The following is a 15,001-nucleotide window of genomic DNA, read 5'->3' as shown; positions in this document are numbered from 1 at the left end:
TTGTTAGTGAAATTAGTTTATAAGATCAAATGTGCTGCTGGTTGTGTTTTGAGCCAGCTCCTTAAAAGGACATTGTTAAGGCTTGGTCTCCATCTTCTACATCAATCTTTCACTACATGGCTTTATTGCTTGCAAAAGGTACTGAATTTGCCTTGCACAATTTTCACTTCCAAACATTGCACAAACTGGAAAATCTACAATTATTGGATGTTCTAGAATTCATTACTTGGTGGCTGACTTTTACTTTATATGCTTTACTGTAAAAAGGGACTGAGCAATAACCATTGAACGGCTTTCTTTAGCTTAGCAGTTGGCCAAGCCATAAATCAAACAGGGAAAATGGACAGAATCAATCTGATTTTCACCATCCATCGCTAGTTGTCTGGTCTAAATTTAGCCAAGACTCCCTTTTTTCAACAGAAGTGCCTGTATCTACATAGGTATTGCACCAAATACTTCACAGCAAAGGGAGAAACTAGGGTTCATTTACTTAAGGTTAAATAACAAACATAATTCTGAGCTCTACAAAGACTTCCAAGGGGTTTTATGCTGCTGTGAGGTCAACAACCTTTGAGATGAGTCACTCTCCAGGAGAGCCCCTCTTCTGCAAAAGATCACAGCTAAAGCCTACAGAGCTCACTGTGAACAACTGCTTTCAGTCAGGAGAAATGTAGGTAGGGTGAAGTGCAGCCAAGATGTAAGTTCAAACTTAGGATACGGCATAATGATGCATCAGGACAGAATAACTCATCTGTGCATGCAAACTCTTTAAATCAGAGTCAAAAACAAGGCTGGGAGGTGCCTCCCCTAAAAAGTAAAAAAGGGAGGGACTAAGAATATTTGCATATTTTAAAAGTGACAGACAAAAACCAAACAAAAATCCCACCCAGAAAAATAAACCACAATAGACCAAGTCAGATAATAGGTGCATGTATTTAACCAAAGCATGCTGCACAGCATGTTCCAGTGCTTCTGAGCATGATGTTAGCTCCCTTATCATGTTCTTGCTGCCCTCATGAGTCTCTAAATGAGGAGTTTCCTACCACAGCAGCCGAGGAGCGACAATGACAAGGCAATATTTGTGGTGCAGAAACTGAGCAGAAAAGTCTCAGATCCCAGGGCAGCTCCTTTGCTTTCCTTCCTGGGACAAACTGGGAACTGACAGACAGGAACTTCCACTTCATTAAACCCTGCAGGATACTCTCCTAACACCACCAGCAAATACGGCTCTGCTGCACTCAAAGCCTTTCCTTTTGCACATGACTGGTTTCACAAGAATCCTACCTTGTTGCTAAGACAATGAATCAAACCTCCCTGACCTCTAGCTCTTCATAATCTATAGGAGTAAAACAGCAATCACAAGGAGTTATATTCTCTCTGGAGCCACAATGAAGAATTCATTACTCAATATTGAGGAAGACATCAGGAAAAAAAGAAAAGGTTCAGGGCAGAGATTTGGTAAAAGCTGCAGGCTGAAGTCAGGTGGTAGATGGTTTCATCTCGTTAAGTCTACTGCAAGCAGTAAATATTTCCAGTTTCCAGCACAACACCTTGAAATGGTGCTGCACACACAACCTTCCCAGAGCACAGGCATCCAATAAGGACATCAGTTATCACTGGCTGGGACAAACCCACCCTGTAACCAGCTGCTGTACAAAGATGAGCCCCTAAAATCCATTACAGTGGACTGGGAAGAGATCAAGAGGTGTGGAGTGAGGCTGGCTCGCTACCTCTGTCCTGCCCAGCTGCTCACCAAGGGCACTCATTTGGGATTTCTCACTGGAACAACCCTGTCTGACCTGCATGAGCTCTCCAAACGCCTGGGCAAACATATTCCCCTAACCTCTGGAGAAGGAGTACATGACTAAATAACAGGGAAACTGGGAAAGATAATGAAACTGGTACGGAGAACCAGGCTTGGGACAACCAATCCCAGACTTTCTGCCCCACTCATATCAAGGCAGCACGTTCTCTGTGCAGAGGTGCTCATCCTATCATGGAAAGTGATGGAAAAAAAAACCCCAAATTCTATCTGCAGCATGCCAAGAAACAAGGCCTTTCCCATGGAACATGGTCGGATGTACTTCTGACATCCAAGGCTAGAGGTAGCAACAGGACCAATGCAACAGTTTGTGGCAAATCCAACTCCTGACCCATATAAATAAATGAATAAATAACTAGCAAACCTCTCTGGAAGCAAACATTCTGGGTGTTCTTGTCGTGCTTTTAGCACCATCCCACTTCTAGCACTGGAGGACTTCCTAGAGCAATGAGCTGTCCTTACCACACACCAATCAGCCCATTCCATTTGGGGAGAGCAGGGAAGGAGGCCCTTTCCCCACCACACCCTACGGTGTCCCCCAGTCCTGCTGGAGCTGGATCTGACCTGTTAGCACCCCCTGGTATCTGCACCTTCCCACATCTTCAACCCAACCCTCAAGCAGGTGGGTGGTGACTTCCATGACCAGGCAGAATCAGCAGACAGGGGTACCATGGTTTTCTCATCCCACTGTGCTTGTAAAGCCTGGTTTTGGGAGATGCTGAGCCCTCCTGAGATGGTGTCTGAGGGTACTCAGCCCTTCTGAGGCAACTGGGACAGCCAGGACTGCTGGGGACACTACTGCAATGAGTGCTCTCCTTGAAAATAAGCACAGGCCTTTTTCCAGCAGGAGAAGCCCGTGAAGGCAACCCACCCTCCTTCAGGTACCACCCCCCATGGCCATCCCAGCACAGCTCTCACTGTGACTGAGCACCTTTCAGGCCTGCAGCCCTCTCATTTCTCCAGCTTTACTGTGAATTTGTAATCCCTGGGAGGCTGCTGTATCTATCCCTAACTCAGCCAAACAAAGCCCTGGGGTGAGGTTGCTCCAGTGTGTCCCACCTGTGTATGCCAAGGTAAGGGGCTCCCTCACTCCCACCCTGCTGCAGCCTTACACAGCAAGGAGGGCAAACACTGCCTCAGGACTTCACCTCCTTCTGCCACGAGTCAGAATCCTACAATGATTTCAGCTGGAAAGGACCTTAAAAATCATCTGGCTCCAATCCCCTGCCATAGGAAGGAATATCTTTCCATAGAGCAGGGTGCAGACCCCAGAAAGACCTCCCAAGCAGCTTGAGTCTTCATCACCACACACTGCTTCAGCCTTTAAATCTCAGCAAACCAGCAGCAATGCCCCATGCTAGGCCAGAGCCCCAACACAGTGCAGAAAAAACACACATCAGGATGCCCACTCTTGTGAAAGCCAACATTCTTCTACATCCCTCTCCCAGCACATCAAAGCCAGTGTGCCTTGGGTATAATTCTACTGAGCTCCACTAGTCCAGACTCAAACTAGCACATTTATTTAACGTGGCAGTGTAAAAAAATTCCACATCCATAAATACACAAACATCTGTCAGGCTGGGCACAGACAATGGGCATGTTGTGGATAAATGAAAATTACATGTGTAAATCTCTACGTGTCTTAAAAATGAAAAAGAAGAAAAAAAAAATCTTTGCCACACATTCAGACCACCATGCCAGAACAATCAGGACTAAAAAGTCCCTACAAAAGCCTAATCCAGATCTCCTGTGATGACCATCTATCATCTCCTTACACCCTACATTTATTTGAGCCCCAGGCCTCAATAGCAGTCACAAGAGCTGGGGATTTGAGAGACATCTGTGAAATAAATCACTGGAGTGAGCAGGTACCAGGCCATGTCTCGTCCCATCAGGAAGACACAAGGCAGATGAAGGGCAGGCTGCTCAGGGCTGGTGAAAGCAGACACCTCCACACACCCCCAGCCTGAGACACACTCCTTCACAAAGGACCTGTGGAAAGGGATCAACTTACAAATACAAACAGCACTACAGCAACCAGAGCCAGAAGAGATGCAAATCCACACAAGCCTGGGTAGAACTGCCGTATTTTTGGGATCTGTTGGATTGTCCCATCTACAAAGAACACTAAACACCCATACACAATGTCAGGACAGGGCAGAATGAATATATCCAAGAGGTTCACAACTACAGCTCCTTTTCCCAATGCACCAATATTCCCTAAAACATCATAAATTCATCTTGCAGGCAGCTGACAGCACATACAGCAAAGCCAAGGTTTACCACCATTTATGTCACAGGTCTCCTGTAACTATCCAAAGAGCATTTGGACCTATACTGCCCCTAAGTATATTATGCTAAACTCCCAGCAAGAGACAAGGGATTTAAGCCCGTGATTAAGTTAAAGCAAATGCTCCACTGAATCTTTAAGCCAAACTGTCCCAAGAGTTCAGTCTCAGTGAATGTGGGGGGTTATGTGAAGATTTTTTTTAGAATTTCACTGAAATCCTCTTTAGCTGTTTGAGTTATCCATGAAGAATGTTCCCACTTCTCAAGAATCCTTGCAGATGCTTTGATGTTTTTCAGACTTCTGATGGCTCACAAAAAGCCCCGTAAAACCCGATGATGGCTTATTCCCAAACAAAAATCACTGTCCGAGAGGCACAGCTTCATGTTATCCTCTGAACACTGACAGCTCCTGAAACCCTACCAGAATCTAATTGACTTTACAAGCAGTAAAAGCTTGAAAAGGTGTTTTACAAGTACCCCTTTTAAGCAGTTTGGATTTTAAAAAAAATCTCTCATTAGCATCCCTATTGTACAATAACTTCTTCCCTCCTTGCTTTCCCTCTTTTTCAACAAATCTCACCACTAATGATGTAATTCCACCGAGGAGGACTTCACCAGGATGTTCACTGCTGTTTAGCAGACAGCAGCCAGGTGTCTGCTGTGCTTTCATTGCTCTGCCTGTTACTAACCATCATCTGAATTAGCACTTGGAAATGGCAGGTGCTCCAAACCAGGCTGTTTTCAAAAGCTTCTCTTTGCAGTTCTACTATTTAACATTATTTTAAATTGGAAGAGTACAGATTTAGGTCTTCCCTGGATTCCCACTAGAAGTGTTATACAGTGTTTCAGATGCTGTTCTCTAGATCCAGGGAGGATGAACAGATTTGGCACCTCCAAAAAAAGAACAAAAAACCCTGGTCTCAGAAAATGAAGTGGTTGGGTTCAGGGTTTTTTTCTTGTGCACTCTGCAATAACGATTTTATATATCTTGTTAAAATGGGAAGGATTAGGTCTGTAAGAAAAGTCATAGGGGAAAAGATCAATGGATACATCTGGAAGTGATGTGGGTCAGATGCTCTAAAGAAGGTGTAAGAAATGTTGCTGGCAGTTCAGTTGCCTTTAGGTAAAATGTTCTCCCCCCACCACTGACATGTGGGTTGGTGCACTGACACACTGTTTTCAGCTTAGCAGACAATATCCTCGTACTGCTGACTTCTATTTATTTTCTCATCTTTGTTATTCTGAGTCTCCTAGCAAAAAAACCCCAAACAACTTGCACTCACCATGCTAAATATCCGGACACACTAAGACAAGAAGAAAGTACATATAAAATAAATTAGGTAAAGGCACATAAATTGAAAAGTTTGATGGAAGGAAGTGGAAAATCAGAGATACAGAGGGATCCTGGGTAGGGGATCACCACCTATGGAAAATGCCAGAACTGATTAGTAGAGCAGGAAGTAGACCAGACCAAAAATCACTGGAGAATTCAACACAGGGATGGACAAGACAGCAGAGCAGAACTTCAAGGAATGCAAGTATTGTAGTTTGACCCAAGACTGGAAATGTGGGATACAGAACTGCTGTGCTAGGGGATGGAAGAAGGGGAAAAAAAAAAGAGGGAAAAAAAAACCCTTAAGGAATCACTGCTGGTTATCTGATAGCTGTTGAATGCAAGGTGCACTGAGGAGCTACTCATGACCAGGGAGCTGGTCCAGCACCCCCATTTCAATAAGCAGCACTAGCACAGAGCCCAAGAGTTGCAACTGTAAAAAGCAAACAAACTTGCACTGCTGACGCTGGTTTCTAAGTCAGGATTCAAGCACACTGGCAAGGGAGAGTGGGAGCAGCTTGTTTAGCAATTACTGGTGATTGAGGGTAAATCTAGGCAAGCAGGTTAGATAAAAATGCAATTTTTTTGTCACTGCAAAAAAATTCACACATTTGTCCTGAATTCACCAAAGGTGGAAAATGAAAGCAGAGGAAAGCCAGGCTGGCACAAATCCTGCACAGAGCTCAGCCCCAGCATTGCTGGCCAGGACAAGGGCTCACAGCTCAGTCCTCTAAGGATCACAGGAGATGGATGCCCCAGCAGCCAGGACTTCAGAGATGGACCCCTCAATACCACTGCTTCAACTACTACACCAGTATAAAACACTAAATATGTCATTCCAACAGGGCTGGGATGCCTGAAATCCCAGAACTGACTCAGTACAGATTTAACAGTGCCATGCAAAGCGGGACCTGCCTGAGGGGTAACAAACACTTCACCACCACGGCTCTGTCAGGGTCAGCATTTTCTAAGTACACACTTGGGTCTGACCTGTGCTTCTGAAGGAAAGTTGAAACAGCCAACCATTCCGTTTTGGGCTGAAAAACACATTACACCCCCAGCTAAACAGAGATCCTTGCTTCATCATAGTGAAAAACCAGAGAGGGAGTACTAAATCAGCTTAGTTTGGACTAAAACTATCCTTCCTTTTACCTTCCAGTCCCTGAAATGAAAAATCATTTTCTCACAAAACCTCTGGTTTTCAGTTTTGCCACTTGGATAATTCCTAGAAACAACACATGAATTTTAAGTGACAAATATTACTTGCTAGTTACAATTTCAAGCAGGACAAGCTGTGGCGGGACTAATACCTTGTATTATTTCATTAGCATTTACACTGTTGCAAATCCCATTTTAAATAACAATATCTCATGTAGCCACTTAAAAATACAACTGTAATGCATTCTTCCCATTACCAATATTGAAATGTCTCCTTTCACTCCAAGAATTCCATTTTAAAGCAGAAGCCCAGCTTGGCACTAAGCCCTGGGAATTACAGGTCTACATTTTGGAATTATCTTGTAAATTATTTTTTTCTTGTTGAAAGAAACACTCTTCAAACAGTTATAGAAGATAATGAATGATACTGTACATGCTGTCATAAATTGTTAATTGATTGCTGGGGTCCAGTAGGTCAGTAGATGACTTAAAAGAATGGCTCAAAGCCATCTGTAACAGATACCACAGCTTGTACTGGCTCTGAGCAGACCACTGTGAACTAATTTTTGATGCATCCTTAATAAAGCACATGAGGCTTCTTGGTTATTCCATGTGCCCCCCTTACCAAAACACAAAACCAAAAAACAAACAAAAAACCCCAAACTCCCCCCACCAAACCCTATTATTTGGTTACAAAGAATAAATTTGTCAATAAAAACTAGGTAAGATATGCTGCTATCTTTGGATTTTCTTTAAGACTCCTTTCATTAGCCACCTGTCAGCATAACAAAACGATGCCTCAGCTTTCTACAGAATGCAAAAAAAAATAAAAGGGAAAAAGAAAATCTAAAAATACACTTTGAAGCTCTGTGTTCTGCTGATGCAGAAAGTAACAACAAAGGCTCATACATCCCTCAGCTCATCACAGAACCAGTTATCAGCAAAACACTCTAGGTCTCTCTTTTTGCTGTAGCCTGGAAGGGAGTAGCATCAAGTGTGTGATTATTTGTAACAGACCCCCAGCACTGCAATACCAAAATAAAACCACGCGCTCTGCAATACACCAGCAAATGACATTGCGAGCTCCCACAGTCCCCGAGGGGCTCATGGCCACCCCAAAAGTCACTCCCCTCCTAAGGAATTAAATATAACCTGCCTGAATCAAGATCTAAGCCTACAGAAAGAATTTCAGAAATCCACTCTGAAATTTGGGAAGATTTTGAATGGCTTGCCTTCTTGAAAAATCAGGCCATGTATTTAGACTTTTACATAAAATCAGGGGTTTTTCAATATATTTAGAGGTCTTCAAGTAGAGAGCAATCCTCAATGGCAATTTCTAAAGTATTAAGACCACTGTGGTGGTGTACATTGAGAGGCAACATGACCACACTCTTGGGTAATCCTAAGAGGCTGAATATAATAAGCAAATATAACAATGTGAGAATAAGATTTTTCAGTTCATGTTCCTTCATCCAAAATTCAGTGTAAAGAGGGGCTCAAAGCTTTGTACCTTTAAAACTCCTGCCACTGATCAGATATCCAACATAGAATTTAAATTTAAATTTAGGCTGTTATGAAATCTTAACCTGAAACAAACTTTTGGGCAACAGTTTTAAATCTTGGCCATTCCTAAGAAAGCAAGAGAGAGAAAAAGAGCTGTCAAAATCCCTTTATAAGAGTAATAAATTTGCATTTAATCTTGCGGACAAAATTCTGGAGTCAGAACCTATTTTGCTTTATTCACTAAGACACTCCTGATAAATTGCATACAACCATGCCAGAAAACATTTAATATTGGAGAAAAAATTTTAAAAAATTACTCAAAGCTAGGAAAAACCCCAGAACATCTGATGTTCCTCCCTCCTTCGTGTTCCTAAGTCCCAGGGTCACTTGTTTGCTGGTCTTGAGAAGTCAACTGTGCCTAAAAAAACCTACTGATGTTCAATTTGCACAACTGGTTACCTCTTGTACTGAAGATTAATGACCAGCACTGGCATGTACTGAGGATTTTAAACACCTGCAGGTTAAGCTTACGTTCGGTAGCATCACATCCACCCAGTCATGGCTACAACTCAAACACCGCTGCATTAAGTGATGGTCATGTCCATGAGGGACTGGCTACTTTAGAGAGAATTCTTGAATGCATGGTGGGGGGGGAAAGAGTCACATTACTCTGCAAAATTTACTATAAAATCTATTTTCATCTAATTTTGACATGGGACTGTGCCAAACTTGTGGATCTAAAGGGAGAGCTATTTTTATGCCACGCACATTGAGTAATGGGTTTGTTGCATATGTTCCTGCTCCTGTGATAAATAAATAGGAAGGGGGGGAGGCTGCAGCAGCTTGCCCATAAACATGTTTATTCCACTGAAAGCCCTGAACCCACAGACTGCTCCCCTCATCAGGCAGCTCCAGGTTTTCCTATGTCAGCCCGTTGCCGAGAGCACTGTGCTTCTACTCCAAACTGAGTCTCTATAGAGTGGAGGAAAAAAAATAAACATTTTGTGAGGTAGAAAGACCCTGCAGGCCCTGCAGTGGGTTGAGCAGAGCTGGCCCAAGTGGCTCAGCACTGCAAGGGACCCAGGCTGTGTCACCTCCAGATCTACCCTAGCTCTTATCAGCAGGGCTGCAGCACTGGGCTGGGGCTCTGCATCGTGCTTGCTGCTGGGAGCAGGACAGCCCTGGGTCAGCTCTGGGAATTCAGGCTGGGGAAGGAGCTGGTGCCAGCTGAGCTTTGCCTTCCTCACTGTGCCCATGCTCCACGCCTGCAGGACAGGGCTGCCTCCAGATGGAAAAGCCAAGGCTCCAACACAGCAAAATGAGGCAGCCATGAGTGATGGAGTGCCAGTGTTAGAGGAGGTGGGTTTTGGGAGGCAACCCAACTCTAAAGACATTTTACATTATTCAAATAAAACCAAAGTATTTCAGCCTGTTACAAATGCTGGACAAAGCACATCCTTAGCACTTGCAAACATGAGTTGTTTTTCATCCTGCTTCCCAAAAAACTCTGCACTGGAGATGAGAGATGCCAAACCAGGCAGTTCCTTGCTGCTAATTTGTAGAAACCCAAAGGCAATAGTAGAAATTGATGAACTGAAGAATTCCTAAGAATTCCCACTTGCAGGAGGTCAGCTTTGGAAATAATTTGACAAAATACTTCCCACTATAAAGTATATGATAAGTCTGTCATCCTAATCTCATAGGATCTCTCTGCTATGGAGGTCTCATCCCTGGAAGCGCTCTCATGGAATTGCAGAGATGCAGGCAGGGATATGCTCACAGGACAGACCCTCCTCTGCCCAAGGAGACCTAACCAGCTCCCAGCAGTGATAGGAAGCAGAGCTGGGAAACACCCAGGAGGAGATAAGGACACAGCCTCTCCCATGGGTTTCCCAGCCCCACACAGAACTCCTCACCACTCTAAAGGCAGTGTGGGAAAGGCAAGCGTGAAAATCCCAACACAGGACAGGCAGCTGAGGGGTTTGGCAGATACACGAGGTCAGGGCACTGCATAAGCCAGCAAGAAATGCTGCAGATAGGGATGCTTCAGATTCCAGCTGCCTGTTGGGCACCAGGAGTGGGGCAGGGCTCTCCAAAAACACATTCCTCCACTGGGAAGCAGCAGCCCTAAGCCCTCTCAGGTAACTGAGCCTTTTGCAAAGCAAGAGCTGCTCTATTCTTTCCAAACAATGTTATCATTCGGCAGCTTATCTAGCAGCTTGAGCATTATCCAGAATGTAGAAGAACTGGGCTCTGTGGCTGTCCCTCTGCCCGAGGGCTCAGTGGGGAGAAATATCTCTTCCATCCCCTCTCCGCGTGTCTTTGGAAGGGTTTAGGCACGGCAGAGCAACCGCAGCTCCAGGGCTGAGGATCTCCTCCCAAGGCAGACCCTATATTTTCCCTGCACCCCAAAAGTCACTGGTGCTCACCTCTGAGCCTCCCCAAGGCTCAGAACTTATAGAATAGAGGTAGCAGGAGCCACACGACTCACAACTGGCTGTTCACCTTGCAAACATCATGCCAGAGGGAAAAACCCACTGCCAAACGACCTGATGCAAGACACAAACACTTGCTTGTCATCAGACAAACACCTCACTGCAGTTGCGGGACACCTCTAAAGGCAGAGGCAGCAAACAGGATCTCACCTCCTCACAATCCAGCTCTGGACCCACCTCAACTGGTGTCCTTCTGGCAGAGGGACACGATTCCAGAACCTCCGCCAGGAAGGGCAGGACATCCCCTCTTTGAGCTCTGCTGAGGAATGGGGCACCCAGAAGCAGCAGAAATGGAACCCTCATGAGCCATCCCCCTGCAGCCCCTCTTCCTCAGGGAGGTTGGGATATCTGTGCAGGCTCTTTGCGTGCACTGTCACACACAGGGGACAAAGGGCAGCAGGACAGGAAGGCTCTGCTCACCTGGGATGCTCAGGAGGGCAAAGCACCCTGCCTGAGGAGCCAGAGGTGCCCAGAACGAGAGCCGGGAGCTGGGGCTGTGTGGCCAAAAGGCACAGCCCCCATGAGGCAGAGTGGGGCTGGTGTGACCCACACCTCCCCTGCAGCACCCCAGCTCCAGCTGCTGCAGCACCCCAGCTCCAGCTGCTGCAGCACCCCAGGCAGGTGCCCTCAACACCCCACCAGGTCCTGCAGCCTCAGCTCTCCAGGCTGCCCATCTGTGCTGTCTGTCCATCCTCCTCTGCAGCGCTGCGACGCAGCCACCAAGCTTGTCACCGGTCCCCAAAACCCAACAAAGGCCAGCTGCCACCACCACCACCAGGTCTTTTTGCACCACCAGGTCAGGTATGCACACCCTGCCAGGACAGCCAGCAGCAACTCTTCAAACAACCACAGAGGAACATGGAAATTGGTCAGGCAAAGCCCCAGCTGCAGCCGCTTTGGGGAGCAGCAGTTTTGCATCGGACACAAGGAGTCTTGGTTTCCATAAGCTCTCCAGCTGAGCCCTCAGCCTCACAAGAATCTCTCTAACACACCAACCACTGCAAAAAAAGCATACAACACAACCAACTGGGACAGAAGCTTGAAGAGACACTGTAAAATTGATTAGTCATCAAAATCATCAGACCATAAAAGACGCTCCAGCTGTGCTCATGTTTTTTGTCTGGATAAATGCAAGAGGCAGGCCTCTATTTAAAATGAATTCCTTTTTTTGGTTGGGTTGGTTTTTTTTGTTTTGTTTTGTTTACTAGAGCTTGTTACTCTGGTTGACAATTAGGCCCATTATCCAATTCCTTTCTTTTTCACCATTCCAGTAGTCTTTTTTCATAGCCTTTGAAGAAGGAAAAAAAAGAAAGGTAAATTCCTATAAGTGCTATTTTAAAATGAAAAATGTGAGTTTACAAAGAGCTCAGGAAGGTGTTTGAACCATTCAACCTTCTGTTTTAAGACTCCAGCACGCACTCAACACAAACAATGCCTTTCACACTGAAAGCAATTTCAAGTCACACCACTGTGCACAAGCTCCAAGCTAAGCACTGACCCAAATGTTCTGCCAGACCCTTGACATAAGTGTAGGAGGGGAAGAGAAAACAAAGAATTAAATTTTGGCTAGTGTACTTCCACAAAACCACTGTCAGCACATATTTTCCAGTTCATACAAAACCCAGCAGAGGAAAATTCAAATAACTAACTCGGAGGCGAGAGGTTCAAAAAAACTGCAGAAGAAAAAACTTAACATGGGATAACTCATGGAATTATTCAACACTAATCATTAACCTGGGTGCTCATGGTATCCCACTGCAAACCAGGTCCTTTTGGCTTGGTTATAAAACTGACCCACGTGTTTTGTGGGTGCTTCCACAACACCACCAAGAACGATCCATTTTAATAGTTTAAATATCCCCTCACTGTAGATACCTGTCTGACCAGAGGCTATTTGCTGTAGGTACTCTGTACAACAGTGCCCCAGCCCTGGGCACCACACAGAACTGGCTACAAACAACAGGTTTTTGTTTGTGCCTGGATACCTTGGGTTCCAAGGGCAAAAACGTCAGCTAAGCTGCAACCAACATCTTTATCCGAGACCTTAAGACCATGTCCCAGTTCTAACTTCGCATTCATCACCCTGAGAAATTCATAACCCCACCACAAAAATGCCCCACCACAAAACCCCCCTACCTCTTTTTTCCATGTTAAGAAAAAAAAAATCAAGGAGGAAAACATGGATTCTCTAAAGAAGGAGCAGGAAGTTGCCTGGTCATACTTCCAGGCCAAGCTGCAGTTATATCAGGTTGGGTTTAACTTGTCTAGTCAAGCTCTAGCCATCTTCAGCCTCTCTGGGACCCCTTTACTCTTCTCCCCACACCCCTTTTCTCTTGCTGTGACCAGCTCTTCTCTAACACCTCACTGAGAAAACTCTCAGAGATATCTCAGTTGCAGCAATACAACGAGCCCTTCTCATTCCCACTGCAGTAATTTCTGACTGGGTGTTAATTTGTAAACTAGGCAAATAAAAGACAAACTTGGGGCTTGAATTTGTCTTCTTGCCATTGTTCTGTCCTCTGGGTGGGACGGGCAATGCCAGTGCTGCACACTGCTGCCTTCCTCTGGATTTTTGGCCAGCCAGCCTTCAAAGTGCACAAACTCTGGGATTCTCTAGGATGACTGTATTTATACTGCTGTCCTACAGGGAAAAAAAAAATCCACCATCTGCATTTTTTGAGGAAACAGAAGCAAACCACAGGATTCACACCTTGTGCACAGCTACACCAAACAGCACCACTTGGATTCCTGGCACACTCATGGTGCTGGTTAAAACACAGACACCCTTCTCCTTCCCCAGACCCTAAAGCCTCTCTGGCCCCCTTATCCAACACCACTATCACCAAGAACCTCTAACAAGCACCAACAATCCCATAAATCTGCTTTTCATGGCACGGTAGAAGCCTAATTACATGATTAAATTCTGTCAAAAATTAAAGCCCACACACTTGCTCTAAAATTGCAATTAGCTCTTTCAGGTACCAAATAAAAGCAATGCTAACATTTCAAAGACATGTTGGCAACACAGCCGAACCAAATTACATTACTGATCCTAAACAAATTGAGGGCATTACTTTGAGTCCCTTCCCTTTATTTTCTGTGTCTGCTAGTGTTACAAATACAGGCACTGTGATCCCTCTAAATTGTGGCCACGCAAGTCTTGAGCATTCACAAGCTAAGCAGCTCAAACACCTATTAATTCCATATTACACATTCTTATTCTGCTGGAATCTTCTGATGTTTTCTCAGGACAATACTTTGCTGGGCCTCACTACAGAGGTGCAGAAATGTTTTGCTATGAACCCTTTTATTTCTGTGACACCGCCTTTAATGAAGATTGAGCTTTTTAAATACAAGTCACACATCACTTAATTTTTACAAAAACAAGCCCTGTAAATGAAACACACCCTGTGTGTAAGATGGGACAAGATCTGTGTAAGATACACATTATGACAGGAAGCCACAGCTAAATTAAGCTAGTTAAACATTTTCATAAGAGGAGCAACATTTTAGCAAAATGTAACATGGCACATCAGAAGGGAGGGAAGGTTTGTGGCTATTGTACTTCCTAGCAGTCCTCTAGAAGTGCCTGGGGAAAGGTTTGTCACACCTGGGGAACAGGAATGATACAGCAAATGATACAGCAAAAACATGGTCACATGGAAAAACAACAAAGTAGGTACTCAAGAAGAGAGCAGGTACCCCAAGAAGATGGAACTAAGGTGGGAAACCGTCCTCACCTTTCTTTTCCAGCTCATCACTAGCACTCTGCGATCACCAAAAGCAAACCTCAAACCCCAACTGACTGCCCAGGGATGCCCCTGCTCTTGTCCTCAATATGGATATGTGCCTACAAAAAGGGAAATAGCACCTGACAGGTTCTAAAGAGACTATTATTATTATTACATAAGTTATCTCTTACAGCTTAACAAGGTAATATTATCATTAGCTACTGTATTTTTAATTATAGGCATATATGTATCAAAGCCATATCAGGGCTTATGTGGCAGCAGCCCTTTACATACCTGATCCATGCCTCTTCCAAAACACCTGCATTAAGGAATGTTCTTGAACAACATGGGAAAATGGGCTCAACAGCTAAAACGTGCTCCTCTGAGCATTTGGGCTAAAAGGCCTTTCATTTCCCTCTCCTCCTGCTGTCAGAGCTAATACCAAATGCATGGAGCAAAGGAACACCAAGCTCAAGACGCCAGGGCTGTGGTGGAGCCAGGCTGCAGTGAATAACCCGCTCCAGCCTCAGTGTCCCCAAGCACCCTCACCCCAGTCCTGCCGGCTCCAGGGGTGGGCAGAGGCTGCCTGGGATGACTAGGCACTTGGGGGATGGGGAGGAATGAAAAAAAAAAATAACATCAAAAAACCCCAAATCAGCAAAAAAAAAAC

General features: G+C 44.9%; 1 protein-coding gene across 1 annotated transcript in view; it reads right to left on the bottom strand.

The window, feature by feature from the left end:
• The window catches only part of NAT8L (N-acetyltransferase 8 like), a 32,369-nt gene that overhangs the window by 15,373 nt on the left and 1,995 nt on the right, over positions 1-15,001 (bottom strand). The window lies entirely within an intron of this gene.

This window comes from Prinia subflava, chromosome 7, assembly GCF_021018805.1.
Source record: "Prinia subflava isolate CZ2003 ecotype Zambia chromosome 7, Cam_Psub_1.2, whole genome shotgun sequence".
Taxonomy (NCBI): Eukaryota; Metazoa; Chordata; class Aves; order Passeriformes; family Cisticolidae; genus Prinia; species Prinia subflava.
The sequence above is the reverse complement of the archived record's forward strand: the minus strand, read 5'-3'. Positions and strand labels throughout refer to the sequence as shown.